We start from the raw sequence: 19,103 nt of genomic DNA, 5'->3' as shown, positions 1-19,103 counted from the left end.
CCATGGACACAATAGCACATAGCAACTGTAATGCATGAGCCCTTGAGACACCTTTTTGTGGACCTGCAGCTTTTTACAACATTGCAACTTAACATTCAATTCACATATTCTCATGGTTCAGTAACAGCGCTGTCAGCATATATTTTCTGCCACTTGCCACAAAAAGACATAGTATTCAATTCCTACGAATGACAGAAAAACATCTTAAAACATCACAGAACATAAACATTAACTAAAATGTTAGAAGAACAGCTATGAATAGTGTCATAGAGGTCTGACCCAACATCCTTCTAGAACATCTCCCAGAAACACCTTCCCCCAAACTACAGAAGAAATCAAAACAAAACTAAAAAGCTCTAAAAGCCCAAACAATATTGCAGACCCAGAAACCTAACCTGATGTAAGTCTTGGTTGTACAGACTTTTTTGGGTGCAAATTCAACTGGTAGAAGAAAAAAAAGTAGATTAACGAGAGAAAAGTCTACATGTATTTGCTAGGGACTGGGCTAAGAAGTGTGCTGTATGTGTGCAAACTGCCTCTCATATGAGGAATAACTAAGTGATCTGTAGAAGACAGTTATATTACTAACTAAATATTAAACAAATATTACTTGTTTCAAATCAAAATCAGTACTTCCACTGAGTGATAACTTCCCTCTTTCTGAACTAGATATCTCTATTTTTGAAAACATTCCCAGAATTTCCAAAACTAAAGTTCTATCTCAAAAATTTTACTTTTTTCTTCGTACTAATACTAATTCACATACATAATTCCTTTTCTAACCTCAGTTTACAGAGAACGTGGGTGAGGTTAAAAGGCAGAAAAGAATAATGATGAGATAAATGTGTGTAAAAGTACGTCACGTTTATAGATTCTCTAAAATCTTTTTATTGCAGCACAATGCGATTTTTTAAGAGAAGAATTAGAATCTCACCATTCCAATCTGGTTACATTGTATGCATGCTTTGTACTGGCACAAATAATAGGATAAATTAGGTCAAAAGGGACCTACCTCCAGAGCTCATCTAGTCCAATCTTATGCTCAAAGCAGCACTAAATCAAAGCTGAAAAATGCTATCAGCCTTACCAAGTCAAGCTTAGGGATGGAGACTGATTAACTTAATCCAGTGCTCCCAAACCATTCTAATAGTAATTTTTCTTTTTGCTTATATGCAGCTGTAATTTCCCACATGTGACTGGAAACTTGTGACTGCTGCCTCTTGCCCCTTTGCTGTGCTACTCTGAGAAGAATCTGACCTGTTTTTTCTATAATCCTCCCCCCCAACACCATACACACACAAGACAGCAAAATGCGTTGTAAAATAATGAATCGTACACACAGAACAAGAGAACAGTCCCTCATTTTGCTACCAAATAAAAATAGGAGACTAATAAACAGGAAACGCTATTGCAAAGAAGCAAATGTACTATCACACTCTCATATACAAAGCAGAAATTCACCATATGATCAATGGGTGAAATCTACAGCCATTTACGTAAGTCTACAGGTTCTTCTAAAGCATTAGAATTACCCGTTTAAAATAACTAAGAACAGAAAAATTACATGTAAAAATGTTGTGAACAACAACATCAAACAGAAAATTAAATCAGCTTCAGAAAACCTTTTCAAGAAGCAAGAGGTAAGTCAACCTGAGAACTAAATATACCCTAACATTTCTGGCTTTTCAGTAGATCCATTATCACATGTAAGCGATCTATTCTACCAACATTCTCTGACTTATAAGAGCACTACTGGTATCTTCTTGGTTGTTTACAGTAGGTTTCCATTCCATCTTTCAAATTCAGCTGAGAACTTCCTCTGGAATTTATGATAAAATTTTGGCTCTGTGGGAGAACTGTGTTGCAATCTGTAATAACAGCACAGCAGTTCACTGCGTCTCATAGCCATGTGCAGGACAGTCTTGACACAAAATCTGGCCATGCAGCTTTGCACGGAGGGTGGGACATGAAGCATTTAATCCTTTTCAAAAACAAACAGCTTTTCAGGAATATCTGCTCACTGTTTATGTAAGTGCTGAGTACAAAAGCACTGCAAGTTTATAGTTGTTACTCCAGACCAGAAAAAACATACAAAATATGGTTTTAGTTCTTTCTAAGTTAGCAAACAGCCCATTGTAGCCCTCTGTTGAAGCTAGCCTGAAGCTCTTAATACCTAAAATCCCAGATTCTTTCTTTGAAAGAAATAATTCTTATTTCCAAAGTTTGAGAGGAAGGGATAGTAAATACAGTACCTTTTGAAAGCAAGAATTGTTTACAGATTAAATATTTCTCGTAAGTCAGTATTCAGAATATTCACCGTAAGAAGACACAGAAAGAAGACAGCTTGGTTAGAAAACCAAGCATCACTGAAGTCTTTGCCTGCCTTGCTGCTATTTTTTGGCCCTGTAATTTAGCTAAAAAGATAAACAGCATGGTCTCCTAGTCTCAGATGTCATTAACAAAACTCTCACTGACCTCAGTGATGCTGGAAGGGAAACCCTTTAAGAATGCAGTGAGAAAATGCTGTACAAAATGTACTGAGCCTGCTGTTAACGTGGCATTCAAATAGACTGAACAGAAATCACTGCACGTGCTTCATTCACGGATAACTGCAGCTATTACTACAGTGTTTCAAAAACATTATTTCAGCCTGTTTTTTCTTTAAAGGATTGCTCAAACATTTAGGGTCAGCTAAAAGGCAGAATTTAACCTAAGCTATTCCTAAACTATTTTATGAGCTGCATAGGGAAGCTAGTGTTTCTTTGTTGCATAACAATGAAAGGAACACTCTTTTAGAGTAGGAAAATAACTTATGCGGCATAAAAATTTGCCTCATTTCCGTATCAGATTTTCCATAATCTTTTAAAGCACGTATATAATCAATGACTTCTTTGCCCCAAGTTTTCTTGCCCTGCCTTGAAAAGAACACTCTTACAGTTTCAGAAAAATAGTTAGCTGGCTCAGTTACACTCTTACAGCCTCAGCACATTTCTCAATAAATTCCAGCTATTAAAACAACAGAAAATGTGACTATGCTAGTCAAGCAGAATTTTCTCAAAGGGAAGGAAGGCCATTATAACGATTTGCATGGAGCATGTCTAAGCAACACACTCCTCCCTGAGAGAAATTTAATATGCTTGCATTAATTAGTGATAAGAGTTGGATCTTTGGAAGTGTTTTAAGTCTGTTCAGTGAAAACAAATTATTTTCATGTCATCTCCTAGTACTAAGTAAGCCTCAGATGCAAAAAAGTATGGAAGACCGTAAAGATCCTATTTGCTCAGTGCCTCTATGCTGTGCCATGGCTTATGGCAGCTTGGTTCATGTCTACTTTCTAGTTGTTTTGAGCAAGTTTGTTGCTATTTTCATTCATATCAAGGGTACGAACACCTAGATCTCTACCAGCACTAGTAAGCATTTCTTGAGAACAAACAGTACTTTTGCAAGACAACATACAGATGAGGACTGATGAGATACAAGCGCAACAGAAAGAACTGGGTGTGTGTGTGGGGGGGTCAGCACAGGTCCTTTAAGTTGCAAAGAAAAGTGTCAGGAAAATGGGCTTTCTGTGGGTAGTGAGGTGCAGGATGTCAGAAATCAAACTGATGGATGCCAACAATAAATTAAACTGAATGTAATATCCATATATGTAATATCCATATTTTTTTTTAAATATACATTAAGCTACACCTGTTCAATGGTGTCCCTCTCCCCCCTTTTAAAATAAAAAGGACTAGTTTTTTATTTTTATTTTTTAAAGTGTTACCAGCCTTCATCTGTGCAATGGCAATGTGAACTGTTCTATATATGTACGATGTGATGACTGGAATAGATGAATTGATGAGAATCAATTTACTTTGCTCAGAGGAAACAAAAAATTCCACTCAGCAAAAGACTTCAAGACTTGCCTCTCAAAGGAAAGGCTCAGATGTGCCATATGCCAAAGAAAACACACAGCACTAGCTTTCCAAACCTTGGCTTACATTTGTGCTACTGTGCACAGAAAAAGCTCTCTAAAATGTGAAGCCATCAGGATATTTTCCAGAGGGTGAGCTCATGGGCAGCTGCTTCCACAGGCAAAACATTTTCCAGTGATGCTGCCTTTTCTCCATTGTCACTAAAACCAATTTTGCAGCTGGTTATTGTATGTGGACAATACAGTATTCATTAGTTTATGATATCATGGAAATAACAACACAGGTTAAGGAAAAGCATGGCCCAGTAATCCATTATTACATTACTCATTGGAAATTACATTGTGTAAAGGGGAGTGATTTTTTTTAAATTGACGAAAAGAACTGTAGTACCTAGTTCTTAATTTTTACTGTAGAACTAAAAAGAAGCAGTAATACTACCAACGGGGAAGCTGAAGTACAACCGAAAAGTCAATTTGAAATGTAGTAGGCAGTGCCAGCCAGATCATGCATTTTGAGTCCTCCATCCACTAAACAACAACTTTCCAAGTTTTATTGAAAAAGTATTTATGGGAACTGCAGTATTCAGCAGGATACAGAAACCAAGCCTATATATTCATGTTTTTTTTGATTCGCCCTTAAGCTTCTCCTATTATTTTTTTTACTCAAGGCTTCCAAGAAAGAGAAAAAGAAAATAACACTGAGGTGGACAATAAATATGGATACTTTGGAGATGCATCTAAGTCCAAAGGATACTAACAACATGCTCTGAAGAAACACAATCCAAAACCTCCTGAAATCAGTGGTTATTCAGCTCCACCCAATTCTGAAGCTCAGAACAAGTATATAAGCTTTAAAACTTGCATGAACATTAAGTTTTAAATGCTGTGTGATTTGTTCCTCATTGAGTGACATAACATGCTATGAATGACAGAATACTTTCAATCAAATCACATGGACAAAGTTATACCAATGAGAAAGCTGGTGTGGTATTATTTCAACCCCCTGTAGCAGAAACAAATGGCAATCTGTTTTTTCAGGTATTTGCCTTATCCAAAAAATTACAAAAATCTGAGTTCAAATTTTCTGTTTTGCCACAGATTTCTCTGACCTGAGTAAGTTACAGTTGTCCTCTATTTTCCATGAGTTCAGCAGGAAACACATTTTATTCTGTCAGAAAGACCTCATGAAAATAAATATTATGACCATGGTACCTTAACACTTAACAAAAGTGGGGTTTAAATTCCTTACAGAAAATATATAAGGATGTGCAGTCCACAGAAGTAGTAGCATTTATTCTTAACAATCCAGAAATCCAAAACTGTTTTGTGGATTTATGAAAATTTGCAGGCACAGAGTGTAATCCAAAATTCACAGTACCTAAATTTGTACAAATGCACACTGTTGCAAAACTGGAAGTAAAAAAAAAAAAAAATCAGTGCAGATAAAAAAAAGATTGGTAACTTGTATCATTCTCAATTATAAAGCTGTCCTGTGAAATAGCAAGGCTAGCAAATCCAAAATAAAGTGTATAATGAACACCACACTGTATGCTTTACCTATACTTCAGTGCATAGTGCCTGGCTAAAGGTCTGTGCAATTCTGCAAATGCAAGGAAGTTATTAAACTGTTGCAGTTCAGCATTTTTGTTAGTCATACATTCACTACTTTGCATCAAAGAACAACTAGCTGATGAAGTATTTCAGATTAGCCTGGAGACTTCAATTTGTTATATTTACTTAATATTTTGATTAAGTGCTATAATAATCTTCAGCATTTTAAATTATACCATTACTGTGACAACTACAAACACATGCTATAAAAGGAGAACAACAGCTAAATGTTTTAACAGACAAATTTAGCTCTCTACATATCATCACGTACACTTTCTAAAGATATCCACAATCCAGAACCCCCTTAATGCACGCATGCTGTGGCTTAACATGTACGTCTAGGTATAGTGTTAGTTGTAGTACAGGAAGCGATGTCTATAAGACACACAGTTAACTAGCACACATAACAGAAAGAAAGCCATGGAATGCCATTATTTTCCTTTTCTCTCCCCAAAAGTTGCACAACAACACTGATTTGATAGGAAAACCAGAAGAGACAAAAATGTTTTTCCAATTTCTAGTCAGTCATATTTAAGAAAGCCTTTTCCCACATACAGTAGCGAGCTTTTACCATACTAAACGAAGCAGAGGACAGACAGAAAGCTACTTATCAATTAACTAACTGGTAGAAAGCTGAAATCCCTACAGTCAGCAGTCTGTAAAACCAAAAGACACCATTCTTAGGAGATTTGCTCATAGTCAGAGAAAATACTACAGTTTTGTGGTTTCGTTGGTTTCACAAAATTTGGACCTTTTCCACGGACTAAGGGCTGGAATATTTTTTCTACTGAACCAAAGGTATATGCTGGTTAGCCTTGGTAGGACTTAGAATACTTTAAGAACAACTAAACATGAATCTTTGCCAAGGCAACAACATGTGATTTGTAATAGATATTGCCAGTCCAGTGGCCAAACGAATGGGATCACTTCTATCTGATGACAGCTAGCCAGAACATAGCATCAGTACCACTCACATATACCATTGCAGATTATGAGAGAGTCAAAAGGACAAAATATTTTTTTCAATAAAATGATTTCTATTATTTTTACTTACACAGTTCCAAATTTCAAAATGTTCCCAAGAAACACTGACTTTGGTGTTTATATATAACTACTCCTTACAATGTATCACATGCCTTTACTACAGTTTGTGAACCCTGCCCAGAAGATTTTCCATTTTAGATCTCATGTTAGAAAAATCTCTACAATGTTAAAACTAACCCAAAGTAGGTTCAGATTCACATACAGCAACACCGCACACTTGACTCATCTATGACATATATCGTCACCTTTGACCCCAAATACATTTGCTTTGTTACTTAAGCTTTTCAATTTTCGTACATTGATGAAAATCTCATCTCTCCCTGTCACTGTATACATTTTTTACATGTGTCTCTGCTGTATTTACGCTGTCTGCATAGAATGGCAGTGAAGACTTTTTTCAACAAATCACTTTCAACCTTTCCAAACAGTATTTTTAGGATGGCTCACCTTAACTTTTGGTGTCTTCCTCAAAGGCCTGTTTGTTGCAACTATGCAGAAAACAGCTGACTTTTTCTGATGTGTCTGAGAAACAGTTACTTCCTAATTTAAGTTCATTTTAGATTTCCACTTAGAAAATATATTTCGCTATTCCATTTTTTTTGCCATCTTTAGGACTCCTCGGTCATTCACTGCAACCACAGTAAGACAGTTCAGGTAATTATGCATGCCTAACCTTCTGGTGATTATGCATCTCTGGGCTGCTATCACAAACTTTGCCCTGCCGCATTCTGTTCCATGGAGTCTCACACTGTATTCACGAAAGAATTTTAGCTAAATTAAAAGACACACAAAAGAAGGTCCCTATCTCTTCTCCTGTATAGACTTATTATAATATCACACGTAAATAACAATTTTCTTTAAGTGACAAATACTTCAATTATTGAACAGAAAAACAGCATGCATTATAACACTCATGGGAACAATGAGAGAAAATTAGTTTCCTATAACAAAACCATGAATTAATATCTTCAGAACTTCTGAAGTCATTAAAGTGTGAGTTAACTGGGAATTTCAACAGTTCCCAGTTAAGTTCCCAAAGCTTCCTTGTTCTGTTTATCCAGCACTATATTAAACAGCACTGTGCCAAGGACCAAGAGAAAATTACCCAATCCTGTCATTTTTCTACTCATCCATTTCATGAATAATGTACCTACAACGATGAGTTGTAGGGTTTATAGTTAAAAACGGTTAATTTTAAAGATTGAATTGGTTTGTTTCAATCTAAGAAAAGCTTAAAATTATTTTTTAAGATACTGTACCCTATGTAAGTCTCTTCCAGAGACAGTAATATCGTCTCTGAAATACGCCCATACTTTCAACAGAAGGTACAGAAAGAATCCTCTAATGAAGCAGTCAAAAGTTATCAAAAAGTAATCACTACATTTGTCTTAGCTTTTTTCCCCCATTTCCTCATCACACAGCCCTATTTAACTTGTGGAGAACGATATTCAAATAATGCGAAAAATCAGGAACTATCCTCAAGATATGCTACTCTAACACAGTAAAAATGCAGATACTTATTGCTATGGCAACAACACAGCTTTGTTCAATGTCAAAAAGGGTAGAGAACTCCACACCATGGATTTCAATCCATGCCTCATCTTTCAGAAGCAATTTTCATTAAAATTAAAGAAATGTATGTGTATATGAGTCTGGAGATCCCATCAGAGAAGTTGGTGGTAATCATCTTAAAATCAAACACACAAAAATCAAACAGTCCATTTCTGTCATGAGTGCAACAGAAAAAAAAAATACAATATTTGTTATATATAAATATTACAGTAATATATGTAATATATATGTATATATGTAATATATAAATATTACAGGAGTATTTATACTTTTTTTCTTACAATACATTTTTACTGATTTCTACCACCTACTTTAATTGCATTCACACAGTAAAAACAGATCACATATGTCCACTCACTAACACAATTTTGAATCAACAAACAAAACTGCTTAAATTAAATTCGGCAGTTTCTTCAATCTTCAGTGGCCCTGGAGAGTCCACATATTAAATCCCACAGATGCAAGAAAATGCCTTGAGAAGTCACTAACAACTTCTAAAGTAGATTTTGGAAATGGAAAGCATACTATCATATTTAAATCAATTAGAGAAACTGCATTAATCACTGATGAATTATGTTTAAAATTACCTGCCTCGTTCAAAACTACTGACCACAAGCATTCCAGAAATTGTCAGATTCTTTTTCTCATTTGTAAAGAAGATTTAAAGAGCTTGTTAGTACATGGCCAAAGTATTGAATGGTACAAGGGTAATTTAAGAATAAACATCTGTGAAACACAGTCATCTGTGACATAAATAAATAAATAAATAAATAAATAAATAAATAAATCATTCCGAGACTTTGTCCTTGTAGATTCTCTCTGTGTTGTTGTGACTTATTACCTAAATTTAGGACCTTAAAGAAGCATTTCAAATACTTTGGGCTATTATTAAACCTCTTCTCCGAACTGCCCAAGCTTCAGGATAGCTACTAAGTAGAATTCAACAAGCAAAACCACAGGTTTTTAAAAAAATTTCACTGCCTCCAGTAGAGTTCATAGAAACATTTAACTAAAAATTAACACACAGAAAGACTGCCAAAACATCTAAAAACATCACACTCCATATAGATATTAGCTTAAATGATATACAGAAAGAAAAAAAACAAGACACACGAGACGAGGGATCAAAATGTACCGTAAGTATTTGTTATAATTCCTGTGTCACTGCAAAATTATGCAAGCAAAATTACCAAAGAAAGTTTTGGATAATACTGACATTCTCTTGGATAAAGAAGTACAGAACATGTCTGAGCATACCCAGAACTCCAGAAAAACCTTAATGCCAATATTTACAAACCCACTAATGCAATGTTCATTCTGAAGACTGGGGAACATCTTTATGACTGTGCTAGAAAACAAAGAAGTGTTAAATAGCTGTAGATTATTTTTCTACACGTCTTCAAGAAATGTGTAGATTTAGAACTTTGTAGCATGGATTTGTGGTGGACTTTAGTACTAGGTTAAAGTTTGGACTAGATAATCTCAGAAGTCTTTTCCAACCTGAAGGATTCTATTCTATGATTATGACTCTGGGCTTTTTTACACCTGGAAAGCATAGAAAAACTATTTTGGAATATTTACTCTGGAATAGATACTCTGTTACAGGCCCAGAATTCCTCAAAAATGATGACATCCAAAATACTTAAATAAGTTTTCAGTGGAGACAGCATTCATCAAGATAAAACTTAGGGATTGTTCCAGCAAATGCACTTCACAGGTTCAAAAACAGTGTTGATATATCGCATATACATAGCATTAACTCTAATATACAATTCTAACTCAAAACCAAAACAATCAAAACCAAGAATACAAATAATTCAATAGCTTTAGTGAACATTCTGAAAATTATTTTACTTCATGAAAAACAAGAATGTTGTTATACACTCTTAGGAAAACAAAGAAGTATAAATAGTTGTTGCCTTTGTTACCTCTGTCAGAACACAAGCTAAAATCGCTTTATAACCATATTTTAAATAGCCAATACTTCCACAGAGTATTAAAAAAATTGACCCTCCTCTCAGAGATGTACTGTGAGAGGACAAGAAACAACTGAGATAAATTACAACAATGGAAATCCCAATTGGGGCGGTACATGTGTGTAAGAAAAATTAATCACTGTTAGAGGGGTCAAGCACTACAACATTGCACAGAAAGGTTGTGAACTTCCATTTCTAGATATTTTCAAAACAGCTGGACAAGGTCCTCAGTATCCTAACCTAATTTTAAGTAAGCCCAACTTTGAGTAAGAGGTTGAACCAGATAACCTCCAGATGGCCCTTTTTCTATGTGCATTTTTCCCCATTCTGTAGTAACTTGGTGATGTGGCTGTGGAACTGCCCTGCAAATGGTACCTATATGCATGATGACAGAAACCTGGCTAGAGAACAGCAGTTGTGACAGATACTGCAGCAGACTATGCCCTTTCTAAGCTAAAATATCTGTGCTTATTATTTTAAATTCATTAACAGATTTTGAGATCACTGATCATCAAGCATTGCACACATATGCTCATAGTCGTGAGTCCAGTTGGAGACCGTTAACGAGTAGCCCAGGGGTCAGTACTGGGTCCAGCCATATTTAAAACCTTCATTAATGATCTGGATGATAGGGCAGAGCGAACCCTCAGTAAATTTGCAGATGACGTGAATCTGGGGGAGGTATCTGACGCACCAAAGGGCCACGCAGTCATCCAGAGGGACCTCAACAGGATGGAGAAATGGCCTGACAAAATCTCATGAAGTTCAACAAGAAGCTGAGTTAGCAATGTGGCTTTGCTGCTAAGAAGGTTAATGGTATTCTTAGCTGCATTGAGCAAAATATCACCAGCACATCAAGAGAGGTGATCCTTCTCCTCTGCTCAGCACTGGTGGGGCCACACCTGGAGTGCAGTGGCCAGTTCTGGGTGCCCCAGTACAACAGAGACATGGACATATTGCAGGGATCTTAACAATGCCCGTAAGTACCTGAATGGAAGGTGCAAAAGAGGAATAGAGCCAGGCTCTTTCCAGAGATACCCAGAGCCAGGACAAGAGGCAATGGGCACAAACTGGAACACAGGAGGGTCTGTCCGAACATCAGAAAGCACTGCTTTACTGGGTGGGTGATGGAGTACTAGAACAGGTTGCCCAGAGAGGTTCTGGAGCATCCTTCCTTGGAGATCTTCAAAAGCTGTCTGGATGTGGTCTGGGGCAACCTGCTCCAGGTAATCCTGCCTGAACAGGGGATTGAACCAGATGACTTCCAGAAATATCTTCCAACTTTAACCATTCCATGATACTGTGATATAATACACCTTTGCAGAAAAGGATGCAGCTGCTCTTCCAATATTTGTTGTTATTTACTTGACAACTCATAACATAGTTGGGGGTGGTGGTGGTGTCTGTATATATCTTTCTGAATCACACTCTACAGAACAATGGCACATATGTTACTATGATGCCCTCTCATCACAATGTGGCTGAGGCGACCATGGCAGCATTGTGAAGGCATGGACTATGACATACAGATAATGGTTCCCTCTCAGTATTCCCCCATACTGCACATTTTAGTACAAGATACAGGCAAAACTTTAGGTGCAAATATAAATTTCAATTAAAAAAACACATTGGCATGACTAGAAGGAATGCTTTGTTTTGGCTGCAGAGAAAACTATTACTCACAAAACAAAATGAAATGATGGGTTATTTGTTTTCTTAGATGTTAATAGCCAGGTTAAACTGTTTCCAGAAAATTTGTGTGTGCACAACTGGAAATGTGTAAATTCCACAATTTACCCAAGCATGTTGATACATTATTTGGTTTAGGCAACTCCAGATAATTTTGGAAGTATTCTAAGTATAAAAAGCAGAGCTGGCTATGGATAAAACACACTTAAAAGTGCTGCTCATTCTATCCCTATTTTAGAAACTTGCGCGAAGTTTGTGTTAACGAAATACACAAGAAGGCATGTATGGTGATTTTACTCAGCTGGGCATCTGAGCTCCACCACAACCACTCTCTCACTTCCCCTCCTCAAAGGGAAAGGTGAAGAGAATATAATTAAAAGGGCTCAACGGTTGAGATAAGGACAGGGAGATAACAAAACAGTTATCCTTCATGGGCAAAACAGACTCAGCATAGGGAGATTAATGTAATTTATTACCTATTACTAACAAGGTTGAGCAGTGAGAAACAAAAAAACCAAACTAAAAACACCTTCCCCCTATCCACCCTCTTCCACCTCCTCCCCCCCGAGTGGTGCAGGGGAACAGGGGCTGCAGTCAGTCTACAGCACTTTCATCTCTGCAGCTCCTTCACAGTCACTCTCTTCCCCTGTTCCAGCATGGGGTCCCTCCCATGGGATACAGTCTTTCCTGAGCTGATCCTATGTGGGCTTCCCACAGGCAGCAGCTCTTCAAGAACTGCTCCAATATGGGTTCTTACCACAGGGTCCATCTGTCAGAAGCAAACTGAAACAACATGAGCAGCTTCTGGATTCTTTTCACAGAGATCACCCCTGCAGCCCCCTGCTACCAAAACCTTGCCACGTAAACCGAATACAGCATGAAATCAGGCTAAATAAACTTTCCTCAATATGTCTTTTTTCTGTCCTTTGTCCTGTGTACATGCACACCATGAATAATCTCTTTGCTCCTGCTCTCCGACCAGGTGAGTGATAACACTGTACATATTTTTCCTCTTTTTAGATGTTTCTGGTATCTACTTAGAAGATGTTCTGGAAGGAACAAAAACACCGAATAAGTTCATGTCTGCTCTGATTGATTTTCCCTTATTCTGTACACCTGAGTCCAGATTTGTCAGGAAGAACAGCCGTAACCCTCTTCAGTGATTTAATCAATCCAATGCAAAACAGTACTAAGAATCTTATAAGCAAGACAGAGAGATGAGTGGGAATCATAAAGAGAGAAAATGGAATAAACTCTAGGTGTTCCTCATGAATACGACATAAAGTTACAGATAGAATTTATTTTATAGTCATAACCATTGTATATAGAACAGAAAAAAAAACAAAAGAGGATTCTAACCAGTAATCTACTCATTTTGATATGGAGTGTTGCTATTTGCTCATTTGATGAAGAATAGAGTATTTCACTAGCGGATCCTAAAATTGTAATCCTTGCTAAATACAAGGATTAACTTAATAATAACTTAAGAGTTAATAACTAAATTAATAATAGTTCTTAGTCAGGATTTAAGACAATTTCTTCTTTCTATTGTTCTTCTGAATTTGGAATACAACTGTGCTACAGAAAAGAATGACACATGGCTGCATTTCTTTTAGTTGAAAACAGCCAGATAGGTTTCAATATATTATCTAGAAATAATATTATCTAGAAAATAGAGAATTCTTTGTCAACTTAGGTACTTGCTATACTTTTTTCACTAATAATAAGTTGAAAAATGCTATCTGTAAAATGTACATTTAGGCAAAACTGCAGGTATGGTGTGGGAAATCATTTTAGCATATGCATGCAAAACAGATACACAGTACAAGTAAAAAAAATCTCTTACCAGTTAAATTAATTTTACTTTTGATGTGCACATCAAAAATGAATGAAATCTTTTCACAAAAATTATGGAAACAGCACTAAAATGATTCTAAGTTGGAAAGGAAATAGTAGTCTACCTCGTCTGCCCTAGAAATCTACGTTAGTCAGTCAAAATCCAGCCTCACAAAAAAAACTTCCCTCTCAATTTTCTGTATCAAAGACTAAGAAATCTTGTAATAAAGTGCATTAGTATTGTTACAGAAAAGCAGTAATCAGTATTGATAAAAACCAACATTTAACAGACTTGCATAAACAAAAAAGAGATGCATCAAATCATTAATACATTTTTCCTAGACAGCTACTTTGAGCTACTCACTTAGGCGGTTCATCAAATGAACTTGTTTCTAGTCTTACCATAGTCACACACACAATGCATCTAGACCTTACTTAGCTCCTTAGTTAGAATTCTCTCATAAATGACAGCTATAGGAAATGAGGAAATATTCATAAAGCCATCTGATAGTTAAGCCTCTAGCCCACATCTGTTTCATACAGCCATTAGCATGAAAAGATCTGTTTGCCTTGCCTTTAATTAACTCTATAGTTTATGTATTTTCAGTAAGTAAATCATGGTCTTAATAAAACTCAGTTAAGAAAAGATTTAAACAAACACAAGAATCTTTCTGAGACGTATAACAGCTTGCTTCCCTTCTACCAAGCATTTTTGCTACTGTAACAACCTGCCTGCATTTGTACATTCTGAACTGCACATTTACTCTGAGATTTTCAAAAGTATCAATGATCCTTGTGGGCTCCTTCCAACTCTGATATTCTATAATTCTATGATTTTATGCTAGATGCTATACTGCACCATCATGATATGTTAAAAAAAAAAAAAAGTGAAAGATTACAATAAACAAACTAAAGTGAAAAGAAATAAAAGGCAGATGACTGAAGAGTCACTGAAGTTATAAAACAGAAAAAATAGACCTTTTTTAACTGGACTTAACTCTGAGAAAGGTGGTAAACTGGAAGTTGAAAACATTCTAGTTCCTGGATGAGTTTAGAAAGAATCAGTCCTTCCTCTGGTCCAAGAGCGTGCCAATGGTCTGTTCCTTGTTATAGCTCTATCCACAAATGTGATTGTATAATGTTTACATTTTTCTTTCTCAGTCATGTCTATTTTGTGTCCTCTGAGTCGTAAGAACAGGATTAAGAACATACGCAAAGCACAACATAAGTGCAAGCAGTTCAAGTTGTTCAAGGTAACTCTGCAATTGTTACTGAATAGTAGTTAATATTTAGGAGAAAGAATAAGCTTGGAGCTATTTTCTCCACCAAATAATAACTTAGTAAAAAAAGTCTGGTTTTGGTCTTCCAAAGCTGTTTGTGGATTGAATGCAATTCACTGAATAGTTTGGGATGATTTTTTTTTTGCCTGAGCTTAATTTGCTCATCAGACGAGTAATAGTCGTTTACTTCTTTTATCAAAAAGCTCAACACTGAAACGTTTGCTTCAGACAGAGTACTCGGAATACTTAAACCACTAACCTGCAGTTCATTTTTCATATTTAACATTGTTCTATATTGTTTAGAGTTTTTTTGTTTGTTTTTCAGAAAAAAAGGAAGAGGCTTTTTATGGAAGAAGATACATCACTAACAAAATTGCAAATGCTTTTAATTGCCATGGTATTACTTCTGCGAGTGTTACAAATATAGATTAGCCTTTTCAAACTTCATTAACTTTCCCACAACAGTGGTTTCTGAGATCTACCATGGAAGCATTTATTTGTATAGAGTCCTATACTGCAGAGATTTTAAACAAATGGGCAGCATCAATCTTTTTAGGAATACAAAGAAAATAACAGTGACTTAATATGACAAGCATTTTCTACTAATGCCTGGCAGAGACAGCTGGAAATATTAGAGCTCTTGCAGTAAGTGACACAACATTGCAGTGTAGTTAAAAATACACAGGTTTTAAAGGAAATGAAAGTAACACAATGTCAATGAATTTTTCAGTTTGACAGCTGATTTAAAGTGCTTCAGAGAAAACTGAAAATTCCTGAAAGACATTCACTCTTTTTGACGTACCAGATCCCCAAATAAGCAGTATAACATCATGTTGCATCTCATGCAAACAAAAATTGTTGCTGACCTATATAAAGTTTTGCCATTCTCTACTCAAGCACATTGATGACCTCAGAAAAAAATCTTTCAGAAGCTGGGCTGCTAATCCAAAAGGCCACTCAAAAGTGTCTGTAAATATTTGAGACTTCTCAGAAAGTCAGTATTACCTGAAACACTAAAAAACATGAAAACAAACAAACAAACAAAAACCCCACCACCTCAATGAGCTCACTTTCTTCCTTTAAAGAAATATTATCATTACTTCGTACTTTGCAACCCCAAAACTAAAAGAAGGACATCAGGCCATAGTACTTCCTGAATAACCTCATCCTATTGGATCACTGAAGTTAAACATTCCACATTTGTTACTGTAGCAACACAGCCTAATACAGAAAACCAGACAAATAAGCACACTGGAAATCAAGCAACTTTCAAATAAGATTCCAGTATGTGAAAGAAAATGTTACCAGTAGTTCAGGTGGAGTTTTGTTCAAGAATTTATGTCCAAAATAGCCTCTGACTGGTGTGAGTAATTCCTGTACCCTCTGAAACAGTCTAAAAAATGCTGAAGCTGGCAGAAATTCCCAACAAAGCTTTCCTTCGGAGCACAATCAGATTTTCTCAAGAGTACTACAAAATTTTCTCGTTTCTCCCTGTCCCCCACCCATTTCCTTATGTTCTTCCCATGAATCATGAAAAACATATTATAAAAAAATAATATTGTAATAGTGATTCTTTTCAACATTTTAAAACACGTTACCCCATGTCAGAAAGCAGAGAACGCTAACGAAAAAGAGCATAGGAAAAGGCAAAGGTACAGTAGTTGTTTTTGAGATTCAGGTTCCTCTCACCAGTAAGCTGTGGTTTAGGGACTTCCTGAGACAGATCTTGTATAAACATTTCTGTGTTTAAGTCTGGGTGGCATTTCTTCTCTCAATCTGTCTGTTCACCTTTTCCTTCTATTCCTCCCTGTGTGCTTTTTTTTTTTTCCTCTTCAGTTTTTGGTTTTGAAAGATCATGTGGCAAATGAATTCAGCAATTCAACTGCACACTGTTTGAAAAACTAGTTAGTTTGACTGATTTCCCAAAGTTTGCCTTAAGATTGCAACATTCTTATCTATTTTGCTTACCTTGAGCTAGTAATTGCTGACCTAAGGTTAATTTCCTAAGACCAGCTGCTTCATAGTATTTTCTCAAGTTCTCAAAGCCAAGTCTAACATTAGACCACTCCTTTCCGAATTACTCTGATGAAGAAAAAATTCAGATTTCACAGCCAGAAATAACTGGGACCTGCCAGTATTAGTAGAATGTGCTATTCTGCAATCTTGAATTTGAATGGAAGTTGATCTCTGAGATTCTCAGTAGGAAAGGCACATGGAACAACTACGAAGTGTGTTGAAAATTATTTCATGAAGCCTAAAGCCCTCAACAAAAGCAACAAACTCTAATTCATAATTATTACAAAACCAAGGAAAGGGCATTCCCGTCTGGTCCAAGCAGAATGCCCACACAAAGGCTAATCCCATTTTTCTCTTCTATGCTTCCCAAAGGGCAAGCACCAAGTGCTCTACCAAACAATTCAGATATTCTATAAACACAGGGCACATCCAAATAAAAGCTACCTGTCACCTAGCAAGAGGGCACATCTTTATTTTTTCCTCAACAAACAAACTGTAACACTCTGAAGAAATAAGGCTTTGCCATACACAATTTTGAATGATCCACACAGAAAACTTTCTGGGAACAGTCTATTCAGGCTGTTTTAAAATAAGAAAAAGTACTCAACACTTTAACAAAAGGTTGATCTCTGTAATATTGTGCTTTTTCTTATTCAGAAATGAGGGTGATCAAATAAAAAAGGACTAGTTATTTTTAATCTTTCAAGTCTTTTTATTAATAACATGTTTTTCTGTAAGAGAACATTAACGACTTAAGAACACACAAGAGAAGTCTTTAACCCAATGAAAGAGACAGACTAAATTCCTAGGCATTTAATTACACTTTTTTAATTGCCCTAAAAAATCAACAAAACTTAAGCATATGCTAATGAACTTAAAAATGGTTATGGATAATATATGAATATGGTCCTAAATAAGATTATTGAGAAATTCTGAACTATATTCTTGGGAAAGATTTCACTTACCAGAATCTTGCTGTTCTGGGATAACAGCAAGTTAGAAATGTATTTTTCTAAAAAAGCAAAGACCTGAAAGCATTTATTTTTAGATTAAAATTAAATATTCGACTCAGTAGTAATCAAGGTAGACACTTAACTTTTCCGTCTCTGTAAACGGCCAGGAATTTGAAAAATTGATCATTGCAAAAACTAGACACCTTCATAACTTGGCAAACATTCATGACAACCACACTTCACTTCTCCTGTTCCGTCCCTCAAGAAGCTCTATGTATCTGTATGTTGAAAAGGCACCTTGGAAATGAGGGAGGAGGAATCATAAGCAAACTGAAAGAAAATTTGGTGGTTTTTTTTTTTGCTAAATATTTCAAAAATGAACAGAATATTCACACTGCAATTCAATTAAAACTGGTTTTTGTTGTTTTTTTTTTTTCCTCCTATATAAAATTAATGCACTGGAAAAGCTCTAAAATGCTTTAATCTCAAGTATATAGAACACGCTACTTAAGTGCACTAAAACGGCAACTTCAATCCCTGCTTGTATGTCTATGGCAAGAGAAATAAGTAAACTTTCAATTTAAACTACAAAAAAATGATACAATAATGACAGTAACTAATGAGAGGTGCTAATATTCTCTGCAGGTATCACAGGCCACACACTAAGGGTACAAGAAACAATTACAAGAAAGGGGGAAAACCCTAAAAGCATATGTAATTACTAGTGTAATACATTTTAATCTGCTTATTTGTCCTTTGACTAATTTCAGTGTTCCCATATTCTTTTCCTCAGTTTCTTCAAAGCCCAAAGATCCTTAAAAGTGCTTGGAAAACTATGAGCAAATAAATTACCGGACCGCATTATAGATTTCTATAGGTGACTGACATACAATTACAGTGAATTGCTTGGTTTGTTAAGCGGTTGGTAAAAAGGTAGTTTAAAATTAACTTCTTTGCTCTGTTAAGCTTCACTTTTAATTTTGCTAATTTCTTTGCAAGATTCCTAGCAAGTTTTAAGTACGTTCTAAAGATGAATTTTACATTAATTCAAAAAATTCTTTTTAAAAACAGAGGTAATAGCTAATGACCAGAAATACTCTGCACATAGAAACTTCTGTGACAGCAAATTTTTAGAAAGGTTCAGGGGAATAAGACCTCATAGCAATCAAATGAGAAACATGCTTTAGACTACTAGAACTATCAGGCAAGC

At 35.9% G+C, this 19,103-nt stretch overlaps 1 protein-coding gene across 6 annotated transcripts in view; it reads right to left on the bottom strand.

The window, feature by feature from the left end:
* Nucleotides 1–19,103, bottom strand: part of RALGPS1 (Ral GEF with PH domain and SH3 binding motif 1) — a 109,732-nt gene that overhangs the window by 36,387 nt on the left and 54,242 nt on the right. The gene's annotated exons all lie outside the window — the stretch shown is intronic.

The sequence above is a fragment of the Cygnus olor genome, chromosome 19 (assembly GCF_009769625.2).
Source record: "Cygnus olor isolate bCygOlo1 chromosome 19, bCygOlo1.pri.v2, whole genome shotgun sequence".
In the NCBI taxonomy this organism is placed as follows: Eukaryota; Metazoa; Chordata; class Aves; order Anseriformes; family Anatidae; genus Cygnus; species Cygnus olor.
The sequence above is the reverse complement of the archived record's forward strand: the minus strand, read 5'-3'. Positions and strand labels throughout refer to the sequence as shown.